Raw genomic sequence first — 22,413 nt, 5'->3', positions numbered from 1 at the left:
CTCTTAATCTTTGCTTCTCTGTTATAGAATCACTGCCTCTGTGGGCCTGGGACCTAACGCTTTATTCAGTCCATACTCAAATGGAAGACTGCCAGGAAAGGGAAGGATTTTTTTTTCTTCTTCCCTCAGGTGAGTGAATCCCACTGTTAATGAGCAGATTTGCAGATGATGTGCCAGAGGGTGGAAGAGAGTTTTAAAGCTGGTCCTGGAGGTGCCGGGTGATGTACACAGGTCTCATCCTTCACTCCACCCCCCTGGATCTGGTCCTTGGCCTTCTCCTGACACACTCAGCTCTGCAAGATCACCTAGAAAATTGCTTGCTAATTGCCCAGCTTTTGCTGGCCTGCACATATGCCTCAGGTGGATGCGGTTCACCGTGTGAATATCAAATCTAGCCTTGAGGCCAGCCCATGGAGGATCACCAGTAGTGTCCAGGTGGTGCTGCCATGAAGAACGACGCATGCTGAGTGCAGATGGCGTGCCCACGTACGGGGCTGTGTGCGTAAGCAAACCCATGCCTTGTGCAACCTCATGAACCATTTTGCATAGTGGTCCGAAGACCAGAAGACGTGTAAAAGCAGATATGCAAGCACTCAGAGTGGTCCAGATGTTCAGAAAGCTGAGCAGCTGACCTCCGTGTAACACATGGAGCTCTTTTTATGGATCAGTCCACTTGTTTTGTGATGTGAAAGCATAGCAGAGGGAATCCTGCTTCATTTATAACTCAAAGGCTTTGGGGCTTTATGTAGCAGCAGAAACAAGGTCTGCAAAAGTCTCTGGGAAAGCCTGCAGGAGTCCACTATGCTGGGATGCTGAGTCAGGCAGAGCTTTGGAGAGATCCCCCAAAAAGACGGAAGGGCCTTAAGCTTGAGGAGAAAAAGCAAACAGTCAGACAAGATTTTATTAGAATGAAGACGCTGAACTTTGCAAATGGAGAACATGCAAAGTAGGTCTCTCTGCCCCCCTTGCAGATGTGTTTTTCCTTCCAGAACTGGTTTAACTCAGTGACTGCAGCAGGCTGCCACTCCGGTCCTAGGAGCTTCCCTCCACCGGGACAGCCTCTGCCTCCCTCGCCCAGCGCACTCTGGTGTCCTGCAGAAAGCTCCAACCCAGGGCACCGAGACCATCATCCTCCCAGTGACCCCTTCCTGAAGGAGAAGAACATCATGGAGAACACAGAAGGAAAGGCAAAGCCCATGTGCTGGCTGCCACGCTGCTGCGATGGGGAGTACACCGCAGTAGCATGTTTAGGAGTAGGGTGTCTGGAAATTTGGCAGGAAACCTCCTCTGCAGACTGGCGTGTGATCAGGAGGTAGTCAGGCATCAAAGAAAGGGAAATTGGCATCGAGATCTCACTCCTGTGGCTGTTGTCGAGCCAGCCTGGCACGGTGCTTCCTTCGCCTTGCTGCCAGAGCGCTGCAAAGGCACCGGCTCTCCCCTCGCCTCGCTCCTGGCACTGAGAGCTCGCGGGTGCCTCAGAGTGCCTCGGTATTTCAGTTTCCTATTTGTTAATAGGGCCAGAGGCTTTGAAAAGTCCTGTCTGACTTAATCCCTATCGATCACAGATCCATGAGCTCTGATGTGAAGGAATTTTAAATTTCCAGCCGCTGGCTGTTTAACAACATCTGACTTCAAAAGCTCCAGGAGCCTCCTTCTCCTTTTAAACACTCTTTGCACTTACAGAAAATATAGTTGGTCCCTCATTAATGTGCACATCTCCCCTAATGATACAAGTGTTTGTAGTGCAAACGCTTGGTTCTAACGCCACGTGCACATATTTCATTCATGCAATCAATAGGCAATAAGCAATTTCTGATCTTTATGGAACTCATTCGCTGCAAAGGCACATAGTGCAGTCTCACAAGGTAGGTGTAAAATGGACGTTCCTGAAGAATGGAGCAGGTCTGTGGGCCAGCAGCTCCCACCTGCTGGGGCTGGGGCACCCAGCCACCCATGGGTGCTGGCACCTCGTCCCTCTGGGACACGAAGTCTGGTCCCTGCCGCTCTGGGAAAGGGGGAGCAGAGGAGCCACCAGAGGGGCCTCTCAAGCACACGGGGTGACAGCCTGAGTTATTGCCTGTGTCAGGGAGCGTGAAGAAAGCTGGAAATGATTATGGAGCGTATGGGGGAGCTCGCGTAGCAGAGAGACTGCAGAAACCACGCTAATCCCCTGGGAACTCAAACCCTATAATTTATCCGGGTTTATGTCTGAACTTACCTTTGCAGTCATGCTTTTGGAAAGGAGTTTACTTAAAACGGGGCGGATGCATAAATCTCTGGGGCTAGAAGAGAGGCTGAGCAGAGTCAGCTTTATACATCAGAGATTTGCATGCCTTCACATGCAGCCATCCTGTGCTTCTCATGGCAGGGCCAGAACCTGCAAACTGGGCAGCTTTGTGCCGGGCTGGGGGCAGCACCGTGTGTCCAGCGGGTGTCCAGCTGCAGGGGGCGAGCAGAGAGATGGACCTGGGTGATGCTTAATGGAAAACGGTGGGAGTGGGTGTTACAGCCTCCTGAAGAGTTATTTTGGATGTGAATGCTCAGGGGAGCATTGTGGAGGTTTGTGCATAAAACTGAGAGTTGGTATTTCTGTTTTTTTTTTTTGTTTTTTTTTTTTTCCGGGGTTTTGTCAGAAAGAGAAAATTCTCACCTCCCCAAGCCTCCCCTTCCCACATTAGCAGGGCATCTAAAGAAAGTGAACTAAAAATGCATGCAAAGTACAACTGCACACCTTCCAGCTTCTGAAACAAACCAGGCGGGGGTCCCAGACGCAACAGCTTTCTTCGCTGACCAGTTCTGAGTCAGCCTCCTTCTGGAGAAGTCATGAGGCATAGTGAAACCCTGTGGTCTCAAACTGTTTACAAACTGTGCAGGAAGGCATCGGTCCAACTAAGTTAATAATGTTTTTTTGGGTAGTGAGACACACTCAGCTGCGCAGCCCGAGACAGAAAACCCAAACCCCATGGGTGGAGCTGACCGGGAAGCGGCACTGAGCCACGCGGAGCTGCGTGCCGCCCTGGGACTGCTGCTGGGCTTAAAGCAGGTCTCCAGGGATCCTGAATCACGCCTGAAGCAGGCAGGAGAAGGTGGCACTGAGCTGATCCACACTTCTTTCCCCTCTAATGGCAGTATGTTCAGATATATGTGAGCAAAAGCCAGCGAGATACAATCCAATTGCTTTGTATCGCCGCTGAATGCTGTGGGTCAGGATGAAATAGTTGCAAGGCTTCCTGAAAAGGTGATTAGGAGAGACGGCTTCCTGCGGTGTCTTGGAAGAAGCTTCCTGGAGTCACGTTTATGCTGGATTGTGTCTTTAATGGACAAGGGACTGTGGAGCTCCAACGTGCAGGCTGGTTCCTGCAGCTCTGACAGTCCCTGCAGGGCGCAGGTCTCCTTCAGGCTGTCGGTGTGTGCACACCCTTGCACCAGGCGTGCAAACTCCTGCGCTTGTGCCAGGCTGCTCTGCCCCGAAGGTCGAGTTTGCTTCTATTGTGCATCATTTTCACGGCCTTTGGTTGTCTGTCTAGACCTGAGTTTTTGTGCCGATGAAACTTTTGACAGGTTGTGAATAGCAGAGGCCTTATTTATTCATGTCAGATGGGACCCAAACATTCCTGGTTTCTTGTTTATCCTGCCAAAATGGTGAACTGAAAAACGGACTTTTTCTTTGACCTTGGTTTTGGCTTGTGCTGTAGATCCCCAAAGACTGAAGCAAAGAAGAAATATCTCAGTAGTAACTGTCTTATTAACAGAAAGTATTTGCAGAAGGAAAAACAATGTGTTCTGGCCCAAACCCACAGCTGCGGCCACCAGCTGCGACAGCCCTGTTGTTCCAGCCTTGCCTTTACTACATTATTTCAGGGGTAGCTTTAAAGAACCGAGAGAGGAGGCCGTGGGGAGCCTGGCTTAGAAAAAGGCTGCTGCACTCCACAGAAAGCCTCTTGGGTCGATGAGGGACTTCAGCAGCTCTGATCTAAGGGCTCAGCAGCCAGGGGGATGATTTGACACTTGGCTGTAGGGTCCTTGCACGCAGGCCAGAGGATGCTATAAAAGCTGGGGATCTGCTGAGAGATAATGCCTTCAGCAGGAGAGATGAACCATGTGCCTGCCAGTCACAAAGGTGTATAAAACCTCTGGCCAGTCCCTAAACTTCTCGTTGGAGATCATTAATGCTTAGCTTTGGTTGTTCTGTACTTAAATTAGATTTTAGATATTGGGAAGTGTTTAAAAGCCATTGACGTGTATCTTGTATGGCTGGTTCACAGCTACCACTGCTCCTCAGGTTGTCTGTGACCGCTGTGGACTCGTGCTCTGCGTTGTTCTTTCCACCAGCACCCGGCTTTGAACTGAGGACTGCTTAGAGCGTTCAGTGCCTACTGAGCATGGGAAAATCCTGCTGCCTGCTGATTTGCCTGACCTACTCCTCCGCTTTGTCCACACGCTGTTGACTCTCCTCTTGGGAGCTAATTCAAAGCAGGTGTCAGGAAGTTCTGCTCTGCTGGGGTCTCCACCCTGGTGGCCTGGCCACTTGGGCTGAGACAAAATGATTGCACCCTTTGGACCACAGCTGCTCTTTGCAGAGTTTGGGTGCTGCTTTGTTCATGAGCTTGCTCTTGAACATTGTTCTGATAAAACATAATAGAAATAAACAAGTGAAAACACATTCCCCTTACCTCCACCCCAATAAAACCTGTTGTGTATAGCTTTCTCTTACATAACCCATCTGACTCCAAGAACAAATGTCCCTAATTTCTTCTGGATGTTAAGCTTTGTGGAGATTTAAAGGGCAATTTCTCTCTCTTTCCTCTAGCTCTCACAAAGTATTACAATAAGGAACTGCAGTGACAGACAGTACTTAAAGGTATGGTTTAGAAGTGATTCATCTGTGAAACACAGTGTAGCATATTTTATTGTATTTTAGCTAGTAAAAGCTGTGCATTGTAGCCTGGCCCTGTCATACTGCAAGGTAAATTATACTTATAGGAATCTCAGCCACCTAGCTGAACGTAAGTACCCTCTATACAAGAGTTAATGCAGTAGATTTGTTCTTAGACATGTATTTGTAAAATATTTAAGCTGCATGAAAAGGGCATCTGTAGGAAGATATGATTACAGGATCACATAAGTGTAGCACGGTGCTGTCATATTTTAAGATTAAACAGCAGTCATTAGGCGTTGATGGCTGACACTGCATGCGAAGAGGAAGGGGAGCCCCTTCAAAAGCTCGGCGGGCTCTGGGCCAGGGGAGGACAGGGAGCAGCCTGAGCCTCGCAGCTACTCCCCCAGCTGCAAGGTTGCCCCAGCTTGAAGGACTGCGTGTTTACTGCTTCTGGGACCCTCCTACGTTGCCTTCTTACAGCAGGAGAACAGAGCTGTGGGAAATTGCCTGCTTGTTCATGCTTTACGCTTGCTACATTGCAGGCAGAAAAGCACAGATGATCAGGAGATGCTCTTCTCAACTTTATAGCGTAACTTGTCATTGCGGTGCTGCTAGTGCTTTCCAAATGCACACAGCGATTTCACAAGCTCTCCAACATAGCTGGGCAGTGTGTTGTAGCCTCCTGGCATGAAGCAGTTCAATCTGCTAGTGCTACAGCTTTGAGCAAAGCAGAAAAATGGGGTATTGGTCCTTATTGCAGAGGGGCTGAGTTAGACTTGCAGAAAACAACACAGACCTCTGCACTCTGACCACAAAGCTCCTCTGAGCTTTAAGCAAGCTAGACTTGAATCTCCTATAGGCTTGAATCTTACTTATTTATTCACATAGTGCTAGCAGTTTTCAGCCAAAAGGAGAGGAGGATGTGTTCGGGTGCTACAGTATGAGGTAAATTATTGGAATTGTTTGATTGCAGATGCCTAGCCCTAAATCACACAGTCTAAATAATCTCCAATTCATGGAAGCATTTTAGCAGCCTTCCATTGCCTTCACAGAACTCTGAACGCATGTTTAAAGTTAAGTGCATGCTTGAGATCTGCTGAATCATACAGCAAATAAAATATGCAGAGCTGGTCTTTAATATAACCTACTGATTCATGTAAAAACTACACATTTCCCGCAAAGCCTACTTTGAGTTAATTAATGGGCATTAAGGACTTACATTTTTCTAGCAGAGAAGGGCCCCAAGGGATCACAGCAATTTATGTTCAGACCCTGAACGATACCAGTGCAATCTTCCCATGGAGACAAAGCCCCAAGCGCTCCCTCTGTGATATGGCTGATGGATGGGTTTTCGCTGCCTCCGACACCCCGTGGGTCAGGAGGGAGGACCTGGCCTTTGACCCGTCCCTTTCATCCGCTCGGGCTGGGAGCGTGCCCACTGCGTCACCAATTCTGGGGAAAACGAGGGGTGTCTGCACCCTGGCAAGGAAGGAGGGGAGCAGGGGCTCTGCCCTCTTGAACGTGTTTCCAGCGTTTAGCACGATCACACCACCTCCCGTCGCTGTCATTACCACCTTCTTCATGAGCCTGATAAAACGAGGCTACGATCCGTGTCTGCGGAGCATGCCGACCACACGAGTCACTTGCTATTAATTTATTTTATTTCAGAAGCAGAGCCAAATGAACTGGGGTAGTTGGGTGTGACAGCAGGAGACAGGCCGAGTGCCAACGGAGCAAGAGACTGCCGGCATGCTGTGGCAAAGTGTCCCAGGGCCTTGCTAAGGTGGGACTGTGCTTGTGCAGCCCCTGCCACGGGAAGGAAGGGAGCACTCCTTCAGGTAGAAGGGACAAATTGAAGGCATCAGTTCCCAAGGCACCGGGAACACAGCTGGAGCTGACAAACGCAACGCAATTTGCGTGACACCACTTCAGTGCCCCAGCTCTGTTTGGCAGCCAAAGCTTTAACGAAATGGAGCTTGGCAGCTGTAGGCTGAACAGCCCAGTGCATTCACAGAAGTCAGAGGGAACACCAGGCTGGAGAGACCTCCTTGATCAGCAGCTCTGATCCCATGGGTCCCAGATAACCATCTCTATACGTTTATCAGGCTCCATTTTAAAGCTACACAGACTGGATGAGGTTTCTTTGTCCTTGTATGTTTGCCTCCATTACTGCTATCCCAGGTCTGTTCCAGGAGCTCACTGCTGGTGGCAAACTGGTTATCTTCCAGTCTGATTTTACTCGGTCTTATGTCAACGTTGCCTGGTAGCTGTTTCCCTTCTTTCTATACATCCTCCTCAAAATCATTGCTCAGCCCCATTCCCAGCCCTGCATGGTCCTCCTTCTGCTGGAAAAGCAGGGAAAAGGCAGGTGAATGTGTGATTGTCATGGGCAGCACCAGAGCAATAAGTTGGTGGTGTGGTAAGACAAGCATGAGGAGTGAGCACAGCAAGGGTGAACACTTGGGGTGCTGGTGATATTACTTGGTCAGAAGGAGATTTATTAAGACATTTTTGTGCAGGATGTGGAGCACCTGAGCAGACTTGAAGCACAGAATTATGCTCAGCAGTTCTCAACTATTTGGCCTTGGGAGCACCACATTTCAGCCTCCTTGTCCCCATCTGTGAAAAACAGGATAATAATAGTCAGTCAGGTCTCCCCAGGGTATTGTGGGGGTCGAGCAGTCAACATCTGTAAAGGGTGTGGACCACTTAAAGCATTAAAGAAATTATAAGTATCATTATTATTAATCTTCCTGTGCCTCAGTTCCCCATTTGTAAACTCTTACCTAGTACATTTTGACTCCTGTTTCCTCATGGAGCTCTGCCCCAGGAGGTCTTGGTTGGAGATGAGCCCTCCAGCCACTACCACTCATAACCAGAGCCTGCTTGGAACAGACCCTCGGAAGAGCCGAAAACACAAAGTTTTGCTACTTTGACAGCTTTAATCCTATTTCTGAAATGTATAGTTATTCATGTTATAAATTCATGTTATCACTGCAGAAGAAAACAAAGCTACTGACCCTCTGGGTGCACACATGCACAGTGTAGGCACCACTTTGATGACCAGAGGCTGGTGTCTCCCAGACTCCTTTGGTCACGGGGCCTCTCCGCTGCCCTCCTTGAAAAGTCTGACTCTTCTTTTTTTTTTGGAGATTTTCTAGTGTCAAGTTTATGGCCTTTACCCACTTGCTTTAAGCCCATTCTCAGTGCAACTGTTGACATCTGAATTGATTTCCAAGACAGAGCTGCAAGTGGTCTTGTAAACTGTTGTCGACAACAGTTGCAATTAAAGAGTAGAGAGTGCAAACACAGACCACAATAGCAGCCTGTAGGAGTTACGCTGCTGTATCAGCTTTAATGTGGAGAAGCCCTCAGGGCCATATCAGTGCTTACAAGGGCTTCTTGCTTGCTTTCCTTCCCCCTCCTGTCTTTTGAAAGGGACAAAAAAAAAAAAAAAAAAAAAAAGGCTAGCAAAGCTTTTCCTAGGGAGAGCCAAGGAGCTGATAGTGCGAGAAATGCCACATTCCTGCATGACAGTCCCTGTAGGGCCCCTCTGCACAGGGAGAGGGGGCAGAAAGGACATCTCCCTTCTGCAAAACACTCTCAGGGCAAGAACATCAGTGTGTGGTCCTGGGCATTGTCCGTCTCGCTGGGGCGGGAGGGGGGACAAGCCAAAGGAGTTGAAGACATGGAAAAAGATTGCTAGGGATGGGCCTGCTGGCTCCCAAATTCTGGTCACAGCAGAGACTACCTATATCTGGAATTGGCTGCAGGATAGCTGATTTCATATTAAAATAACCCATGACTATCAGCTTATTTTGTCTGACATGGATCATTTGACATTTCAGTTCATGCTACTAAGCGCACCTTGGAAGTGGGCCTGCTGCAATTTGCCTGCAGCAAGAACAAAGATCTCCAAAGAGCTCTTGAACCTCTGCCAGCTGTGAAGGAGAGCCCACACCTTTCTGCATGTAAGCACTGATCTCTTCACCTGTGTGGTCTCTCCTGCTGTAGCTTCTCCCAGAACGGGCGCCGCTCCTCCCTTTAAAAGGCAGCTCTCAAGCAGCTGGGATCTTTTCTGCATCCTCACTCTGTGCTTGGATTCTGCATGATGTTTCTTGCTGAGAGTGGACTCGTGGGGCCTTGTCTACAAACAAATACATCCAGTGTGGCTGGGAGCACAGCCAAAGTGCTGTGGGAAAGCAAAGGAGTTTGAACAGCGTGGTAAGAATGCGAAGGGTAATAATAGGATTTCTGGGGCTGTCTGGGCTGTGGGAACTGGGAATGCTTCTGTGCTGGGAGAGGACTGATATTTGTTGTCATCTCCCGAGCCCTGGTTTTCCTAGAAAGGAGTTGAAGCCACCTGGAAGGAGGTCGTAGTTCTTTCCATGAGTGTCTGGGCTGTGCAGATAGGGTTGTAGGGTACACAGCAACCCTGCTTGATAAACACAATGTTATAAGGCCCCAGGATGATGACAGGTCACATACCTGTGTTACCTACCCAGGTAATGCTTCCTGATTAGCCTTAATCCTGTCATCAACCCACTCCATGATCATTAATTTCTAGCTGGTTTCCTATATGGAGTTCAAGAGGAATGATCTGGAAGATTAAGGGAGTGCCTTGTAGGTGGTATAACTTTACCCACCCCTTCAATGATACATCCCATCTGTCCTCCAGGAGGGCAGTGGTGAACCTCCTCTTCCAGTGGCACAGGTTTAGGAAGTTAACCATCTCAGAGCCAGGTCAGAAGGATAAGAAATGGAGCAAACCTCATGAGACTTGAGCCTGTGGATGGAAGGTTGAGGGATGGAAGAAGGAGGGTCTCTTTGGGTGCTGATTTGCTTGTTGGCTTTGTGCTGGTGTAGGGAGGTGTAACTTTGCTTCTGCACACTTGTTGAGATTTTTTTGTATTGATGAATTTTTATTTTTGTGCGCTTTTCTTTGTTGTTGTTGTTGAAAATATTTTCCTGAAATTCTTTGGCTTGATTTCTGAACTACTCCAAAATAAGTTTTTGGGGTTTCAGGTCTGTATGCTTATCTGTCTTGTCCAAAGCTTGACTGCTTGCAAACTGTATGCGGTGAGCTGTGTGTCACTGCAGTTCTCCCTGATCCCTGCTTGCTCCGTTAATCTAGCAAGGTTGTTTTTCTTGAGCTTGGCTTGTTTGTCAAGTGAAGCATCATATGGTGCCTGGAGCCAGGATGAAACTCTTGAAACTCAATAGTTTGCATGCTGCTGCTTCAGAAAGCTCAATTTACTTGGGATGAGTTATTCCGAAGTAATATTTTTCTTTCCTGTTTATTTTTCCTGACAGATCTTCTGCTCTCCCTGTGCCCTATCACATTAAACCGTTTATGCAGAAAGCCAGCAGTCTGGGTTTGTCCTCATGACTTTACTGGAACCAGTTGCTTATTCCTATCGTAATTCTGCCAGTAAGCACTTCAGTGAAAGAAATGATAAACTACTGGCTGCAGTTGCTACATTTCACTGCAGAGTTATATGTGAAATTGCATCCTCATTTTAGGTTAATGGTCTGATACATAAATGCTGAAAGCTATCTTTGAGTTTCATCCCGTGAAATGCTGCAGAATCCAAAGTGAGGAGCGAGTCTGTGTACTGCCTCCTTTAAGGAAGGGAGCCACGGGCTCTGCAGTGATATCTGTATCTACAAAAGCTGATGATTGTGGTTTTGCCTCTGAATAAAAAAGCAAATGACACCCAGCTGGGGGACAAAGGCAAATATTTGAACCGACTCCTTTCTGAGGCCTTCTCTTCTTTGTTTCTTCCAGCACAGACATCCATGGACTACAAAGAGAAACATTTCTTCCTCACTTCACCAGTGGTGTTGGAAGCATCCTCCAAATACTAATTTAATTTTCCTTCCACAACACTAGAAATAAATGTAACAAAAGGCTTCCTTCTTTGCAATGTTTTTCGTCTAGACTGCCATATCCAAATGTCTCTTCAATCTCTTATATCTTAATACTTAAGCAAAGAATTACTCATGGGACCATCCTTTTTTGATGTGAAGGCTGTCCCTGTAACTCCACCGCATGGAGACCAACTGGGAAAGTAATCTATGCAAATTACATCTACTTTTCTGGTTGAATCACATTCCCTTCACTCATGGTAATGAGTCACTTGGCATGAAGTGGACTGTTACTATGAATGGAGAGCATATCAGGGCTCTGCTTCTCAAGAATTACTTCTACTTGCTGAATCTCATTTAGGCCTGGAACCACAAGGGGTGAGGCTCTGCTGTCAGCCTCTCTGTGCTTCAATGACTGCAGTTAATCAGATTTTCACTGGTATAACAGGGGAAAATTGGTCCCAAACTCTTGTTAACCTTGGACACTGAGGATGATGGCTCACAGGCAGTCATCAAAGCTGTCTCATGCAGTTCCCAAATACTGCCCACATGGTCTTTTTTTCTGTAGTAATACTGAGGCTAAAGCAAGAACTGATCTCAGTGAAGAGGAAGGCAGAGGTTCCATCCCATGTGCGGTGTCTGAAAAAGAAATGACTCTCGATGCAGCCTGCCTGGCTTAGGGGGACTAATTCCTGCAGTCAGCTGCCATCTGAAAACTGGTCCTTTTTGTATCTCAGCACTGGAACAGAACAACCTAAATTGAATTACCACTCTGGAAAATCTTATTTTCTTTTCCTTTTTTTTTTTTTTCTTCTTACATACTAATTAACCCAATGACCAGATGGTGAGGTCTGGTTCCTAGACTAAAAGCACAGCCATCAGAAGAGCTAGTATTTCCTGCTCACATCTTTGTAAGCTATAACAAAAGAAACTCCTGCGGGCACGACAAGTTACGTTTCCCCCAACCTTACCTACACTTGCATAGTTTTTTCTTCAGTAGACTACCTAATTCTTATTTATTGTAATGGAAACAGATGACTGACACTGAAATATTATGACACCACTGATTGATAGTAGAATGACATGTTGCAATGTCACTGTCTTATGAGAATAACTATCCCATATTACATGGGTAGCGAATTGAAACACATCCTTTAGAAAGATGCCTAATCTCATTTTTAAAGCTCTGGGTGATGGCAAGGTCCCTATCTTGTCAAGAAGGTCTTTAATTGTCCTTACTGCTAGGATAGTGCATTTTCTTTTTCTTCTTCTTTTTTTTTTTTAATCTAGTGTCATTGACTTGCTGCGTGACCTTGGATGAGAAGGGATGGATTAGTTGTTTAAAGCTAAATTGATCTTGGAATTTATGTAGTAATATACCCACTCTGGAGAGCATCCAGGGTTGTTTTAAATGGGTGAACCCTGGATGGAGTTCCAGGCTCAGTACTTATTTTGTGTGTGTGCAATGTGGGTATCACTTTGTGATATTGCTGGCCTAGGGTATAAATTTTGTTAAGCAGGTGGCCTGGGCTCAGTCTGTGCCTGTGAGAAACATCTCAATGTTCTTCAGACAGGATCTTCTGTGAAGCTGTTTTATTTGTGATTGCAATGGCAGGCATCCTGTTGATCAGGAGCACATTTTAGTAAACATGTCCTAACCTTTTATTCCCTATTACCCGACACCTGATCACCTCCCCTGTTTCCTCATTGCCTGAGTACTACAGGTTCGCAAGCTACTTGACGCTTCTCTCTAGCATATATGTACAATTTTTCTTTTCTTTTCTTTTTTTTTTTTTTTTTCAACCCTTTAATTTTTCCTTTCTTATGTTTTGAGAACTTGTGATTTTTGTGTTACTGTTCTCACACAGCTCATCCTGTTTTTCTCAAGCTTCTACCTAATTTTGGAACAGTGAGGCCTTCTACTGTCCACTTATCATTTCTTCTTTATCACTTCTACTGTCCACTTAGCATTTCTCCTTATTATGACTACACAACTACCTTGGAATACAGAAGAGTAATTCTCTACTGCCAAAACACAACTTTGTTTCTCACAGTGCCTATAACAGTAGGTGAGATATTTGATCAGGTCTGTTGGCAGAGTGGCAATGCTGCTTCCTGACTTTTAGGAGGAGCAGTGAAGATGAACCTCTGAAGGCTTCTGAAGCTGTGATGCCGTGGTATGTGATCCTGTAGATACCGAAGAGTAAAAAATACCACGGTTATGTTTCCACTGAAGCTGTATGTTAGCACACCCTTAGCATACCCAGTTGTCTCATTTTGCACTGCTTTGCAACAAATTTCACGGCGAATGCTAAGTATAGTCTGAGTGACAGCCCAGGTGAATCATCACACATCTGTCATCGGAGTAGCATTTAACTAATTAGGAGATAAATGACAATGCCATTAAGAACATATTGAGACCAGTGAAAAATATTCCAGCGATGATAGAAATCACGCTCAGTAACAGTCACTGAAATGGCTGACAGGTCTGCGCCGTTCTGGAGTGTTACTCAACGTGGGGGGAGCCCAGCAGCTTTAAAGCAGCATCTCTCTGCCCTGATCTAGACAAATTACCTTTGTCCCTTGATCCAAACAAACTCTGATCTCTCTGCTGCCATTGAACTCACCTTGTCTGAAACATAATCTGACTACTTTATTCTACCTCTGTACTGGGAATTCACTCTATCATTAGCATTTCAATCTATTTAATTCACTAAGGGTCGCTGAGCAATGTAACTGAATCCATGCTAAGCTACCACTGGCAATTTAGCTGTCAGATAGTCTCACCTTCTATTTTTAGTTGCACTCAAATTCCTTGCTTAAGGGGGGGGGGGGAGGGGAGGCACACTGAATTTCTGGATTAGCTTCCCCGGATCCCCCTCTATTGTATCACTGTCAGTTATCTTTTAGTTCGGAGTCCTGTTTACATTGTTCTATTATACTAATTACAGCTTGTCAAAGGTATGGACAGAGCACTCAGGCGTTTTATCCACAGACCAGTAACTCTGGGACTAAGCCCCTGCATTCAGAGCTGCAAGCACTCGGTATTACTGTCGTGATGTAAGTCTTTGTTAAAGACTCTTTTAATTGCACAGCTCATACCTCCAAAATCTTGAGATTTAATGGCTTAAGTTAGGCACTGAATTTCATCCTTTGGTTATCTGTGATGTACTCCATAGTGCTAGGTCCTTCTGCTTGGGCAGGCCAGGAATAGCATCGCCTCTGTCTTTCACTCCCTGCCTCCTGCACAGATTCCACTGCATATTGTATTTATTTTCTCATGCCACACCACTCTCCCTAAGCTCTATGTTCTAATGATCTTCTTAGCAAGCACATATGCTGCAGCATATATTTAGTTTTGAACCAGCTTATGGATCTCCTTAGGTGCAATTCAGGGCAGGAAGCAATTTGTTCTTGTTAATGAAGCTGTGTACACGTGCACACTCTGCCGGTGTCAGCTACAGTTTGTTTGCCTGTTGCACCTGCTTGAGCTCTATATTTAAGTCATCTTGAAGTGTAATTCAAAAAATAAGCAGAGAATGGTGAAACACATGTGCAGAGGCCTTTTTGGGGGGAGGAAAGCAGGCAGGTTGGGCATTTATGTTGTAAAATTCATCTCTTAATTTACTGTTATATTCTTTCACTGGTTATTTCACTGGAGATTACAGCCTTTCAGGGTAAATATAGGAAGGTGGTAGCATGTAACAGAATATTTGAGTAAAAGGTCAGGGACTCAGCTTCACTAACTCTTGCTGATCAGCCCCGTGGCTCTGTGGTCACTTAATGCCTCCCCGTTCACCTTTTTCAGGCTTTAGCTACCAGCTACTATCTGGCCTTCGAGTCCTGAAAGTGTGCGAGGTTGAGAAAGGATACTCTGGGAGGGGGTGTGTCACATTCAGAGGTAACTGGTACAAGGCTGCCCTGCTTCTGATTCCAGCTCTACCTGCCACTGTATACATGTTTTCCTGTGCAAGTGCTATGCAAAGGTGAGGAAAGAGCTGTGGCTATTCTCTAGGAGGATCATTGCTGGGGAGGAAAGCAGAACATTGATCAGGAGCATCCGTAATACCCAATTCAGGTTGCTGATGAATGCATCCTGACTTTGGGCACATACCTCCTGTTAATACTAATGGGAATGTCACACACGAATGCTGGAGAATATTGCCCATTATTTTTGGTCTCAGAGCTCAGAGTTGAGATTCCCAGAGAAAAATGGCCATTTGTTGTGTATTGCAGGCTGCAATTCATTACATACAGTGCACGGTGGCTGTTATTTACCTTACAGAACTGTAATGTGATAAGGAGTCTATGTAAGCCACTTAATGGTCTGTCTACCTTAAAGAAAATGTGTACCTGATCAGGCTCTGATTTATGCCACTTTCACCCCAGTGCAACTGTATTGGCTTCAGCGGTGCTCTCTCTGATTTATGCTAGTCTTAGTTGGACTTTATGAGTTTATGTACTTTATATAACTCAAGTACGTGAGGAAAATGCAGTCTAATAAAAAAAAAATCTGTCTGTGCATTGTGGCTGTATGTTCTTTGCAGAGCCATTAACAGGTACTACAAAAACACCTTCTGCTCCTCTGCAGTGCCTGTATATTCCAGGGGGTTATGCCATGTCTAGAGTTGTAACTTAGTGGGTTTGTACTCCGCAGATGTGCTGCCTTCTTGGCACAGTGGGGTGTACAGCTATGTGGCAGGTATGGTAAACCTTGTAGGATAAGATTTTGGCTGTGGTAATGGGGGCTTGTCATTTTTTGCATGGCAGATCAAGTTCCTTGCCCTAAAACATATGAACTCCACGGAGGTGTTATGGCCCTTCAGCCTGAACACAACTGCCCTCCTTATCTCTGTTGTCTTGCTGCATCAGCACTTCTTAAAGAAGTTTAAGAACTTCTTTACAGAAAGGGTTGTGAGGCATTGGAACAGGCTGCCCAGGGAAGTGGTGGAGTCACCATCCCTGGAAGTCTTCAAAAGACGTTTAGATGTAGAGCTTAGGGATATGGTTTAGTGGAGGGCTGTTAGCGTTAGGTTGGAGGTTGGACTCGATGACCTTGAGGTCTCTTCCAACCTAGAAATTCTGTGATTCTGTGATTATCTTATGGCTTTGGGCAGCAAAACAGGCTGTTTATGATGTTTACTTGCAGCTGGGATGCACAGTCTTAGATGTAGGACTCCTTGTGCTAGCAAATGTATAAACAAACTAGGAAACGGCTCTGTCCCATGAGCCTATGCTCCCATGAATGAGAGTTTCTCCAATTGCCATGGCAGCCTTTGTCTTGCTGAAAAGGACGTGATCTTTCCTCAAAACTCTGGACCTGGAGAGTCAGTCTGGACTCTGGTGAAGATGTTGGATAGATGTCCATTACTGCCATTGGATTCCAGGTCAGCTCATCTTCTGTGGCACACTGGGTTGCTGATGGTCAGCCTTGATACCTAAGACCACTCTAGTTGATCCTTGTTTCCTTCTTCATCTTTCCTTGTGAACTTTGCCTGCTGTCCTGTTAAGCTCCCAAGCGCGTTTTCATCTTATGGATGAGAACTGAGTACACTCAGGTGTCAGCTATGAGTACAGAGGCTGAGTGAAGGTCTTAGGGAGAATGGCAAATCCACTTTAGGGTTTGTCTGTACTGCAAAGGCAGCATGATAAATATGTCCCTGAGTTATGTGTCTTGGAATTGTAATACTAGTATCCTAGTTTGGAGAGGTTTCTGGGTAGCCTTTACCTATCGGTGTGATGGCAGACTGAGATACTGCCATGTTCTGTTGCAGTTTTTCACCAACTGCATTGGCTCTTTCCATTTAAAAAAAAAAAAAAAAGCTGCTGTGGTATAAAATGGAAAGTACATCCTTAGCATGGTAAAACAGCAACTTGAAGGCTTGCTCTGCCTGTACTTAGCTGTAATTTATGCTTCTGCTTTCATAAGGGGTCTGTTTGCCCTTGATGCATGTGCGTAAGTCCCATTAACGTTAATAGGGGTTGAACGCAAGCATTAGCTGACGAAGAATTCCCTAAATGCTGCCTTCAGCTCTAAAGCCAAGATGTGGTCCCTGCCTTTGTCACTCATCAGCTCCTCGCAGCCTGGAGCTGCTCCTCCTCCTCTCCGGCCATGTAGCAGCCAAGCAAGGCTTGTCAGCACGGGGCACCATGGGTGTCCTCGCCTTAGGAAGGCTGGTGGGAGATGTCTGAATTCCTTGGAAAAGCACAGGCTGCCCAGGAATGGCAGAGGTTCATCAGAACAGGGAGTTTCTCCTGAGCTGTCACTGTAATGAGCTCCAGCCCCTGGGTGGAGGAAGAAGGGGTGGCAGGAGGTGATGGGGAGAGCAGCAACTTGTTTCAGGCAACAAATCAGTTCCTAACTCCGCTCCAGAGCCATTTGCATAGCTGATGTTGGCCTGGGGTGGGCTGGAAATACAAGGCATTCTGTAGACAGCTGCCCAAGGGAATGCTAATTAGCTGGCAGGCAATTAATAATTAATCAGACTTTTGTTCATTGTGAAGACAGTGTTTTCTTTGGCAGCTCCATAATGTTCAGTTTGCCTTACTTTTCTCTAGCAGGCTGATATCATCGTGCTGGAACCGGGCTTCGTGGCGACATGCTGCTCCCTGCCCTTGGCATCCCGCGCACCCCGGCCACATGTGCAGCCCAGGCTGTGACCTCAGCGCTTGGCTGGGCTCTGACGGCCCATTTAACAACAGAGGCTGGAAAGGCGAGGGGAGTGCTGTGCTATTTATAACCAGCTGGACAGTTAAATAATTCACATGCAGGCACATGCAGTGGCCCGCGCTGTGCCTTGCACTCAAAAGGGGAGAGGAGCATCGCATCGCCCCCGTTAGACCTGCTTGACCTTATCGAGCATGGGTTCCCAGCCTCCTTAGCACAAAAACACAAGTGCAAACAAGCCTCCAGGAGTGAAATCCCTGCCTTGCTGATGTCAGCGGGACTCCTGGCTCTGACTGCAGCGGAGCCTGGATCACACTTAGCTGCAAGGCACAAGTTGTTCAGTGTTTCCTTTCTGTTTATTGCTGCAGAACCTCTTATATTTTTTCTTTGTGACAATAAAACCTGCTTATGGTGCAAGTAGGAGCCCAGTATGGGGAGTGTCAAAACTTCTGGCAAAATAGGAATAATTTCAAGAAAGTTCATTAGAGACAGGAAGCTCCGTGTATGGCTGCTACTCTTGATTTGGGGCCTAATAGGGCAGTTTCACAGGAAAATAATTCATCCCTGTGGTTCAGCCCAATCCTCCCCTGAGCAATCCTGTGGATTGGTTCACATCTCATTTAAAGGCCAGTACTCGTCTGCTCCAAATGTTGGGCGTTTCCTAATTCTCGCTCATTAAACAGGTGGAGCCATACCTCTGTTTGTTGAGGAGACATACATTTCCATGAGCAAGCCTTTTCATTTTCAAGTGGAGCTAAAATGGGAGGATTTACTACCATTGAAAACTGATTTGGGCATAAATATTCTGTCCTGGTCTTGAGATGCCTTTATGATTATTATATTAAAATTTCATGACACCAGTGTAGAGCAGGGAGATACTATTCACATCTGACAGATGGGGAAGTGCTGGAACAGTCTATAATAATTCACCTGCCTGTGTACCCAGAAAGTCTTAGATACAGGGATTAAATGAATTGAAGACCTTGAACTTCTACAAATAAAATCATTCTTGTGTTCCTATCTTCTGAGTCTGTTTGCAGTTATCAATGGGTAGTGCTTAGTATTTCCAATGGGGACAGGGTTTTTTTGTTTGATTTCAGGCAAATTTGATAAGGGCAGTGAGTTCTACAATTAGGGAAATGTACCACACTGTACAGGCAGGGGAGACCCTGCTAAATCCTTGTCCATTGAAGAAAAGGCATGAACTCTGTCCTCTGGGCATGGAGGAATCCACAGAGGAGCTCAACTTTGAAAGACAAATGCGCAGCAAGCCAAGCTTCACTTATTCTGTTGTTAATAGGACTGCTTGTTTCCTTTGATTCCTACGTGTTAGCTCAGCTGTGTTTTGGGACTGAACAAGATCTTTCCACTAGTTCAATTTCAAACACATGGTAAATGACTCTGTGCCTGGAGCACCCAAGACTCCCGGGTGGTCTCTGTGCAGAGGCTGGGGCCGCTTGCTTCTGAGATCAGGCGAGACGTGGCTCGTTTGTGCTGCCGTAGTTAGCACCCGCTGGATCGTAGCAGAGCTAATTAGTGCGAGGAGGAGGAATCCCTTGGGTGTCCCAAGTCTGAGGTTCTCACCGTGTCTCCACACCCTGAATCATGACATTTGTTAATGGAGGCGTGTGAAGTCTCGCTCAAAGAATGCGGCTTGTGAGGACCCTTGGTGGCTTTAATGAATCATTTGTGGCCTGGGTGACTCAGCCAAATCAGGATGACAGCCAGCAGCTGGTCAGAGGGCTGAAGACTGAGGCTTTGACAGCACGCATTGATATCGTGCTAAGAGCGCAGCATTTTTCAAAGGCCAGATGTAACCCGTGTAAGGGTTGCATACTTCTGAAAGAGCATTAGTGGAACACCAGGAAGGAAAACAAGTCTGGCATCTGAGATGTGTTTCTCTGGCCAGAAGTGCAGGCAAGTGGGTGGAAAGGCTGGACATCCAATGTTCGTGTTTGAAAATAGAGCTGATAGCACACTTGAAAAATGTGACCCTCTGCTCACCAAATCCCACTTCTTTCTCTACAGCTGCATGATATCTGCCTTCCCTCCCTTCCACGGTGCTAGAAGATGTTCCTGTGGGAGGTAGATGCCCTACCTGCTTGAGAGTGCATGCAAAATGGCATGCTGTGCTAGGTGCAGTGCAGAAGTTCAGTTTTCAGATAGTACAGAATTGGGATGTCTTATCTAATACTGCTGGCAGACTCTCCTGAGAGTCTGCACAGCAAAATTCACCTGCTTAGTATGGTGAATTTAAATCACTAGAGCCACACGGGCAAAACTCTCCTGTGCAGAATCTCATTCTGGACTAAAGTCCTTGAGTAATTATCCTGTAATAAAGTCACTTAAATTTTAGAATAGAGTGTCCATGTGGAGAAGTTATACAGGCACAGCTATATCAGGCTAATTATTTTGTTATAGCTATGTCAGTCAATTTCTCAAGGCCTCAGTCACATGGGAAAGTTGAAATGATGTATTTTTTACAGTCTGCAGCAATTCTTTATTTTTTAATGTCCATTAGTGCTTGACTAATGCTGAGTGATAGTGGAAATTCTCCAGAACAAAGACAGCTCTCACGATTTCCTCGTGGTTATCACAGGAATTTGGATCTATCTTATTAAAGCTAACATGTAATGAATTGCTAGTGATTGGGGGTTTATAGCTCAATCGACTGGGAACTACGGAGCTATTGTTTACTAAATTCAACTGAAATAGTTAGAAACCTAGAAATTTATAGAGAACATCCTTATTTATGTGTTAAGTATCCTCAAGATTTTTAGAGTGCATACTAAAACAGATTAAGACACAAAATTCCCTTCTTCCCACTCAGTATTGGAAGAGGTTGATATTTCATCAGAGGACTTCATGACTAAGCTTACCAGTTTCAGGGGTGTCGGAAATAGTCTAGTTCCTGAGCTAGTTGTTGCAAGATATATGCATTATGATTCATTATTAATTGCAGTGGAAATAGTACATTAGGATCAAACTGCACCTGTCAAAGGACAATTGCATATCTGAGATTTCTACAGAGATCTGCCTGAGCTAGCTTGAGTCTGGAGATTAAAGCATAGTAGGAGCTCAGTGACTGGATCCCCTCGTAGCTGTCTGGAGAAATGCTAGATGTAGCAAACAGGTGCCAACTGGATTTGTCGCAGTCTCATGTGAATCTAAATTGAAAATGTGCCGGAACAGGGAAGACCAAAGATCTCTGTGCAATGAACACACTGTGGTTCCTGTACACTGCTCTCAGCACACAGCAAGCTTCTTGGGGATCTGAGGCTCGTGTACAAGGAAGCAGACCTGATAAGTGCTTAATTGAAAGTATGACTCAAAATGAAACCTGCCTGTAGTCGTCAAGCCTGCCTTACAGCTAAGTGTTATCTAACTACACGTATAATTTCTCCCTTCTCAGAAAAGGAAATGAGGTTGGTTTTGAGGTAGAGGACTCCAGCATGCACGACCAAATGGATGTAGCAGCTGGGATGTTCACAAGGACAAGAACACAGTGCAGTCTGCAGGGCATCCATGTACTGCATGCACGCCTGGATGGATGGATGGCTCGTTTATCCCGTCACTATTTCCCTGGGCACAGACCATTGGGTAGCAAGGATGCTCCTTTGCTAGCCTCTCCCAGTGCCTCTATGCCTGCAGGAAAACTGCTCTCAACTCCAGTGCTTTGTGATATTTTGTGACCCCTACTAGATGCGGTGGGGCAGAACCACCTGGTATAATGTCAGTACCTCCATGTGCTCACCTCTTTGGCTGTTTCTCTGATTTAGGTTTATGTACACATGGCTGAAAAAGGAAGGTTTGTGTTGCAATGTATGTGCACAAGAATTTTTTTTTTTTTTTTAAAAGGCCCTCTTCTTCCAGGCTGCTGCTGCTGTAAGAAGGCGTAATCACGCTTTAGAATAGCTGGAGTTATAAGCTGATGGGGCATTTAAAATGTTATCTGGTTCCAAACATCAAGTGTTCCAATTCTGCCTTAAGGGGACATTAGCTGATTGTCAAATCACAATGAGATTCTTATCACTTTATTTTAATAAACAGTTTTCATAAATGTTAACATTTTAATGGATGATTACATTCATATTTAGCTAGCAGATGCATTCATTTTGATTGATGTTATTTCCATGAGTACCAAAGGAATTAAATAATGATTTGTCACTTATGGTAAAGAGCTGCTTTTAAATAAACAACTTTATTTGCGGGGTTTGCTTGGATGGCGATGCAGAAGAGCATCGTGCCATGGTGCAGAGGTGAAGATCAGGGGTCGGGGGCAGCAGGGGGCGGTGCGTGGGATGGGGCCGTGCTGTCCCACCTCGCTGCAGCCCCTGCAGTCGCTTTGCCAGCAGGAAGGAGAGGCCCCCACCCAGCACCTCGTGGAGGTGGGGAAGGGTGAGGAGCAAGTGGAGCCTCCCCTCCGCCTTTCGGTGGGGTTTATGGCTCTGTGTCACCCTGGAGGGGCTACACGAGGTAGGATGGAGTGGGGGTGACCCGCCGTGGTACCCGGAGCATCCCTCCTGGCACCGCTGACCCCAAGGAGCGTGGGGAGGGGGGGTTCGCCCTGCCGTGGGCTGGCTGCCGGGGCCGGCCACCCTGTGCAGTGCTCTGTCCCCCTCTGGTGGCAAACCGGCCGGAGACCGAGGGCTGAGGAGCTGCAGGCAGCCAGCAGGGCTGGGGGGCTGAGGGGGTGCGTGTGGTCCTGCAGCTGGGGAGGGGGCTCTGGTCCCCTGTGCCCCCAGCTCGCCCCCAGCAGTGGTGCTCGGAGTGTGACGGGGCTGGAGGTGCCCCTGCCCCATCTTGCTTCGCCTGCTGGGGACCCCCATCCAGCGCCAGGTCCCCCTGCCCTCCTCCGAGCTGTAGGCTCTGGCTGCCAGCCCAGGGGGAGCGGGTGCGGAGCCTCAGGGAAAACTGAAGGCATCTGTGGCAGGCTCCCTCCCTGCCCAGGCTGCTGGGCTGGGCTGAGCAGCCCCTTTGGAAGCTTCCTCCCAGACCT

The 22,413-nt window shown here is 46.7% G+C and overlaps 1 protein-coding gene across 1 annotated transcript in view; it reads left to right on the top strand.

Annotated features, from left to right (window-relative positions):
• The first annotated feature begins 8,935 nt into the window (after positions 1 to 8,935).
• Positions 8,936 to 22,413, top strand: part of GALNT9 (polypeptide N-acetylgalactosaminyltransferase 9) — a 432,488-nt gene continuing 419,010 nt past the window's right edge. Inside the window, exon 1 of the mRNA XM_084491673.1 lies at positions 8,936 to 9,103. The gene's annotated coding sequence lies outside the window, so the exon portion shown is untranslated. The remainder of the gene's footprint in view (positions 9,104 to 22,413) is intronic.

Source organism: Aythya ferina (genome assembly GCF_964211825.1).
Source record: "Aythya ferina genome assembly, chromosome: 17".
NCBI classification, from domain to species: Eukaryota; Metazoa; Chordata; class Aves; order Anseriformes; family Anatidae; genus Aythya; species Aythya ferina.
The sequence above is the reverse complement of the archived record's forward strand: the minus strand, read 5'-3'. Positions and strand labels throughout refer to the sequence as shown.